Source organism: Sapajus apella, unplaced genomic scaffold (assembly GCF_009761245.1).
Source record: "Sapajus apella isolate SASKATOON/1434 unplaced genomic scaffold, GSC_monkey_1.0 scaffold1, whole genome shotgun sequence".
NCBI lineage: Eukaryota > Metazoa > Chordata > Mammalia > Primates > Cebidae > Sapajus > Sapajus apella.
Genome location: NW_022436941.1, coordinates 61,777,715 through 61,784,702, shown reverse-complemented (window position 1 = coordinate 61,784,702; position 6,988 = coordinate 61,777,715). Strand labels below are relative to the sequence as shown.

The 6,988-nt window shown below is 36.7% G+C and overlaps 1 pseudogene across 1 annotated transcript; it reads right to left on the bottom strand.

Annotated features, from left to right (window-relative positions):
• Window positions 1–5,102: 5,102 nt before the first annotated feature.
• On the bottom strand, window positions 5,103–6,474 carry LOC116562374 (annotated as a pseudogene). Its single transcript, XR_004273922.1, has one exon. The product of XR_004273922.1 is annotated as a hsc70-interacting protein-like (transcript).
• Between the last annotated feature and the right edge of the window lie 514 nt (window positions 6,475–6,988).

Genomic DNA, 6,988 nt, shown 5'->3' with positions numbered 1-6,988 from the left:
TTGAATATGTCATCCCACTGCCTTCTGGCCTCCATAGTTTCTGATAAGAAGTAAACTGTACATTTTATTGAGTATCCCTTATACTTACTGAGTCATTTTTTCTCTTGCTGATTTCTGGATTCCCTCTTTGTCTTTTGACAATTTGCCTATGATGTGTCTAGGTTTAGATCTCTTTGAGCTTATTCTACTTGGAGTTTATTGCACTTCTTGGGTGTGTAGATTAATGTTTTTCAACAAATTTGTTTAGGTTTTTGTTATTCTTTTTCTTTCTAATTCTTTTTTTTCTATCTTTTAAAGACTCTCATTATGTATAAGTTGGTATGTTTGATGATGTCCATAGGTCTCTTAGGATCTGTTCATTTTACTTCCTTCTCTCTCTCTTTTTCATTCCTTAGACTGGGTAATCTCGATTGATTCATTCCTTCAATTCACTGATTAATTCTTCATTCCTCTACCAATTCATATCTGCTGTTGAGCCCATTGAGCATGATTAATACATGTTGTTTTATTTAAAAATCATATATGTACCATGTAAGCAGTGAATAATTATCTTTTTCACATTGACATGAAAGTTTCCAAAAAATTATATTGTAAGCCAAAACCAAAATATTGTAGAAGGTATAATTTATATCAGTTACATTTTCTGATCACAAAATGCACTAAATTTACCACTTTAAAATTTTAAAAAGAACTCTCTTTAAAATAATTGTTGGGTAAAAAAAGAATTAAAATGGAAATTACAGATCATCTGAACATTAATGATAATAAAAAACACATGGAAGTCTTCCTATATTTAGAGGACAACTTATATATGCAAATGATTTTATTATTTAAAACATTTTAAATCTAAGCATCCATCTCAAGAATGTGAAAAAAATTGCAAAATTAAAAAAATTAGGCCAGACAGGGTGGCTCATGCTTGTAATTTCAGTACTTTGAGCCCAGGAGTTCAAGACCAGCCTGGGCAATATGGCAAAACCACACCTCCACAAAAAATACAAAAAATTAGCCAGGCATGGTGGCACACACCTATAGTCCCAGCTATCCAGCAGGCTGAGGTGGGAGAATCACCTGAATCTGGGAAGTTGAGGCTGCAGTGAGCTGTGTGATCACACCACTGCACTCCAGCCTGGGCAAAGGAGAGAGACCTTGTCTCAAAAAGAAAAAATTATGAGTAATAAAAGTTGAGACAAATGAATTAGAAAAGAAATTACTAACCTATAAACCCCCAAAAGTGTTTTTTAAAAAGTTATGTCTTATGGTTTTGGTCTTGACAATGATTCTTTATAATGACTAAAAATATAGACATATTTTGGTCCAAGAAGGTCTTTCATAGATAAACTGGACCACATGGAGTACCTTACATAGTCGACACTGCTATAATTGCTCTCCAAATATAATAGTGCTTAATTTTCAATAGTTTCCATTTAATTAATTTTTGCTTCATTTACAAAAATGTTGTTTGAATAATCCATACAACATCCATGCCACTGTATTTTTAGCCATCTCTATGGTGGAAGTGTGTTATGAGCATTTTTAAGCAGAATAAATTAAAGTATGTATTATTTGAAATAGAAAACATAAACATGTTCCTCGCTATAACTAGGGTTTTGGACTTTGGATTCTCTGTAGCACTAACTGATCTTCTGGACACTAAGCCACAGGAGAATTCAGCCAGCCAAGGCTCAGCAGGCGCATAATCACACACCAGTGTTTCTGATGCCTCAGGGAAACTGCTAAAACTTGAAAACCGTGTGGGAAGGTGGTAAGCAGCTTTTGCATCCATAGAAGTTGAAATTTGTTCTTGAATCTGGAATCACCCTCCTCTTTTTTCTGAGTCTGGCTACTTTGGTGAACTTTTAAAATCATATTGTTTTAAACAGGTACCTCACCATTGTTCTTATGGACACACAGAATGGAAAGCAGACATTTCTGATTGAGTTATTAAATTTTGTTTAACAAATAAGGTGTATTATGTCTTTCTATAATGAGGGCACTATAGAGTTAAAGGGGAAAAAAATCTTTCTACTAATTTGAAAATAATTGTTTTTGAGAGATGAGTACTTTTTATTCAGTTATTTCCTCACAGGAAATCATGAGACTAGGACCATGTCAGAGGGAACTCGTAGGTCTAATTTCCTCCTCACTACCTACTGAAAGAAAGACTGAAATGAAACGGCACTGCACCATGGCAGCTTTCCACAGACCAGTTGGTTAATATGTCACATGTGATGCTGTTTATAATTGAATGAGCCCAAGTTTGGGAAATGTACTGTCAACTACAGGGTTTACTTTGTATAGGTTATGGGGAACAGAGGATCCCTGGGAATGAAGGTGGGGAAATCTCAAAGAAAATGGTAGACCCATTGCCAACTTTTTGGATGAAGAAATAAAGAAGGCCTTGGACTAGGAAAAGAGAAGACTTCATCTTCTCTCTTGGTTGGTGGCAGTGGGACCTGAGTGGATAAGAAGGACATGATAGAGACTCATGACTGTGAAAGATAAGATGGCATTGTTCACTTGTGACATACTAAAGGCAAAAAACAGAAATGGCTGCAGGGGATCTCAGTGCCAGGCAATGGCTGATTGACTCTAGGACAAATATCTAAATTTGCATTTTATATATTTTTGTGTGTGTGTTTTAATTCCCCTTTAATATTTTCAAGTAAAATTTTAAGTCCTGCAGTCAATTGTTATGTAAGTTGTGGAGCGCTAAGGAACAGGCCTGTACTCACAACTAAAACAGAGTCATGTAGAAGTGTGAGTTTTTCCCATTTTTCCCCCTCCCTTGAAGTCAACTTATGGGTAGCTGTCAGAAAATTGAGTGGGCATCATGGCTGAGTGAAGACTGTTTGTCACACACCAGGCAATAGCTAAAGTGAGAGTGGTTGTTATTGCCAATGTGAAATAGCTTCTTCATAATATTCTATGGAGAGCAAATTGGTTGAGGGGTGGGGAGATATTCCAATATTATAGAAGGGATTGACTATCTGTCCAGTAGATATTTTAATTAGAGTAAGTCAGTCGCTAGAAAGAGTCACTCATGCCAGTTAGGATAACTTGGTGATTAAATGGTAGTAGCTTACAGTATTTTAGACTTATTAATGCCATAGAAAATTCATTTGAAGGAATAAATTACCCATGGTTGATAACTATAATAAAATTATGATTCAAAAATGTCTAATATCGAGAAAGAATATGACAAGAACAGAACATTGACTTTTGCTACACCAAAAAAAAACTGCATTTAAAATGAATGCAGACTGCTTCCCATATGATTTTTTCCTATAAGGTCTTTGAGAAGATTGGAGGGATTTGCTGGCCATCAAGACATGTGGACTAATATTTAAATGTCAAAAGCAGATGTTCTTTAGAGTCCCTTTATGGGCCAAAGGTACAAATTCCTCCTGTTTCCTAGGAAAATTCTAGAACACTCAAGATTGTTAATAACCCAGTGCTTTCTGTGATTTTTTTTGGCATGTCAGGATTCCCATTGTGTTGCTTAATACTCCTAAACACATGCTGAGGAGATTATTTTCTTACTATAGTAGCACTGTGGGAAACAAGTTGATTTTCAAAGTACTGTAGTTATTCAAAGGCACGTTTTAGAAATCTAATTAGAGATGGACAGCAAAGAGGGGAGGGCACATACCCTATATATATTATGTATAACGTATAAACCATGTATACTGTATAAAATATAATATATAATGCATAGAATATTAAAATACAATATTATATATGTTGTTCAGCATCAGCTTTGTCACAAAAATGTTGCAGTTCAGTTATTCTGTATATATATATATAAAACATCCACACATTTTGACAATTGCAGATTGGTAGAATATTACAGCTTGTTTCTACACAGTTATGAATTTTACATGAGTCATAACAAATTTTATGTACTTTGATACTGTATAGCTATTTTGATGAGCTAGAACAGGGTTGGCAAACTATGGCCTGAGGGCCAAATTTGGTCAAATCCAAATTATCTACATTCCTGGAGTTAGTCAAACTACAAAGTTTAAGGGCACAGTCCCCAAGAGTGCTCCCACTTCCAACACTCACTGAAAGTTCAGGAGGTTCCAAAACCACCGTCGGATCTGATAATTTGCTAGAAGGATTCATAGAAGTCATTGAAAGCTATTACACTTATGGTTACAGTTTATCTCAGGGAAATAATGCAAATGAAAATTAGCCAAAGGAAGAGACAAAAAAGGACACAGCCTGGGAAGGTTCCAGATATGAAGCTTTTATAATCCTCTACCATTGACCTCCTGGCATTGATGTGTGACAATATGTGTGGAGTATTACCAACCAGGAAAATCAGCTGAGCTTTGGTGTCCACAGCTTTTAATTGGAGCTTCATTCTGTAGGCCTGATTGATTGATTGATTGAACTCAGTCTCTAGGTCAACTGATGCCTTGTGACACAAAGCCCCCACTCTAAATCACTTGGTTTGTCTTTCAAAGACAATCTTATTAATTCTGACATAGATTACCTTCCAGAAGCATTTTGTACCTGTTGATCAAAAATAGATTAATCACAGATTTAATATAATTAATGCCACTGTCAATGCTTAGTCCTATGACATTCATGAGCAAATAATGCTGGTAAGAACATGGATGATATTTAGAGACTCTCCTTGGTAGGGCTGGATTTAAACCTCTAATTTTGTTTGTTTTGTTTTATTTTGGGGAAAGAGCCAGTAGTAATGGGTTTAGCATTCCATCAATAAACTTTTGCTGAGGGCTTCCTTTCAGCAAAGCAATTGCCAGGCACACAGTTCTCCAATCTTTCTTATATCTGTTTCAGACCACATGGGAGAAAAGAGGTGATTTACAAGCCAAGGCACAGAATTATTCCAGTCAAAACAGTTTATTCTAGATCCATAAAGCAAAGTTTTTCAACTCTAAGCCCCATGAACATTTTGACTTCTTTACATACCATTTAAGTCAAAACTAAGCCATATTCTTTCTCCTAAACTTATTTTTTAGTTGTAAAAGTAATGAATGGTTAGTAAATAAATGGAAATTAAAGCAAAAAGCAAAAAAAAAAAAAAAAAACCCAATTGTTTCATCTATCTTTTAATTTTTTTTTAATTTGTTTTAAATATTTTTAAGGTTTAAAAAGTGTTTAAAGTTCGTAATTCCTAGTAGGAAAACATTATCTGGATGAATACCCTAATGGCAAACCACTATAAAATGCTTCAGCTGCATTTGGGGGAGAGGAGTAGGGATTATCTTCAAAGCACCCCAGCTCTCTTGATGAGAAGGTCAGAGGTACACTGGTTTGTATTACTGTGACATCCATAAGGTGATCTAGGTTGCTTTTCCTTCAGCAAGGGCTTTATTTATCAGAAGGCCATTACACTTGACCTCCAAATTTGCTGACGATTTACTGATAAGATTCATAACCTTTGGGTTGCTCTGGTATTTTGACATATTTGCTGGGTTCTGAGCCATATCCTGGAAGGCCACCATAACTTCTGGATCCTGCATGGCTTCCAGAAACTCTGGATCATTAAGAATTTCATTGAGTCCAGACATTCCAGCCATTCCAGACATGCCTTCTTCCATTCCAGGTATTCCCCCTGGGAAAATTGCCAGGCATCCCCCCAGGAAAGCACCTGGAAAAGAGCCTGAGCTCCTGACTGTTGTCTGGCTTCTTCCTCCCTCTGGGCTCACTCATGCTCTTCTCGAGACTTCTTAACTCTATTCTTTCTTTGATCTCTTGCTCTTCACGTTTTTGCTCGTATTTTCTCTGATGTTCTGCAATTTTCTATGCCCTAGGTTGAACTTCTTTCAGTATTGCCCTAGCATCTTCATCATAATCCAAGTTACAGGCAAGGGCAAGGTCATGGGCTGCTTCCTCCCAGTGGCCTAGAAGTCTGTGTGCTTTCCCTAGCCACTTGTAAGGCTGAGCGGAATCAGGATTTGTTTCAATGGCTCTGTCACAGTCTCGAATGGCAGCATTTGGCTCAGCATTTGGCTTCTGTAATTTGATGAAGAAAGACACTGGCCCTCTTGGCATACAAAATGGCCAAGCGAGGATTCAGCTTGATGGTATCTGTGAATAAGTCAGTCCGTGGCTTTCTGCAGTTCACCATCATTTAGGGCTTCAGTAGCAGCCACTTTCTTATCATTTGCCTGATCCATCATCTCCTCTGTTATCTCTGCATTCTCATCTCCCGTTTCTTGAGGGGCATCAGTGTCTGGTTCAATCACGCCTTCATGATCAATTTCTAGATCACTTTCCTCACTTGATGGTTCACCTGCCTTTAAGCCTTCCTCCACCTTCTTATTATCAGGTTTTTCTTCCTTGGTATTTTCTTCTGATTTAGCTTTCTCAGTAGCAGGTGGTACTTTACCCGTCAGGCTCTCCACCCACTCCCTCAGGAAGCACATTTCCTCTGCGTGCAGAAACACTCTGATCTTGCTTACACATTTTCACAAAGGCCCAAAGCTCACTCATTCACTTTGCGGGGGTCTGTGGTCGGGAGGTGGTGGGTGAAACTGAGGGACTGTGGCCGATTCTAGGCCCAGTCGCTGACTCAGCGTGATCACACAGAAGGGGGGTATCTTTTAATTTTAGCTTTTAAAAATGAAGCTGTATCTCTTATCTCTACTCTTTATTGTACCTTTTTCCATTCATTATCATATTTGTTTTCTCATGTTATTACAGATTCTTTTTAAATATCATTTAAATAGTTGTGTGATAGTTCATGCATAAATTTTGCATTATTGATTTAACCATTTGACTTCAGTTTCCTGTTTTTCTGAAAATTTTTTTTTTGTTTTTTGTTGGGATAATACATCAGGCGTCATTCCAAAATCTTTTTTTCAAATTTCTGCAAGCCGATAAGGTAGTCCAGAACCTGTCCTCTAACAGATGTCAGTTGCTTGTATGACAAAACACATGCATTTACATATAAATGAAATTTAATTATCAAGTCAAATAAGTTTTCTTATTTATAGTTTTCTTTATC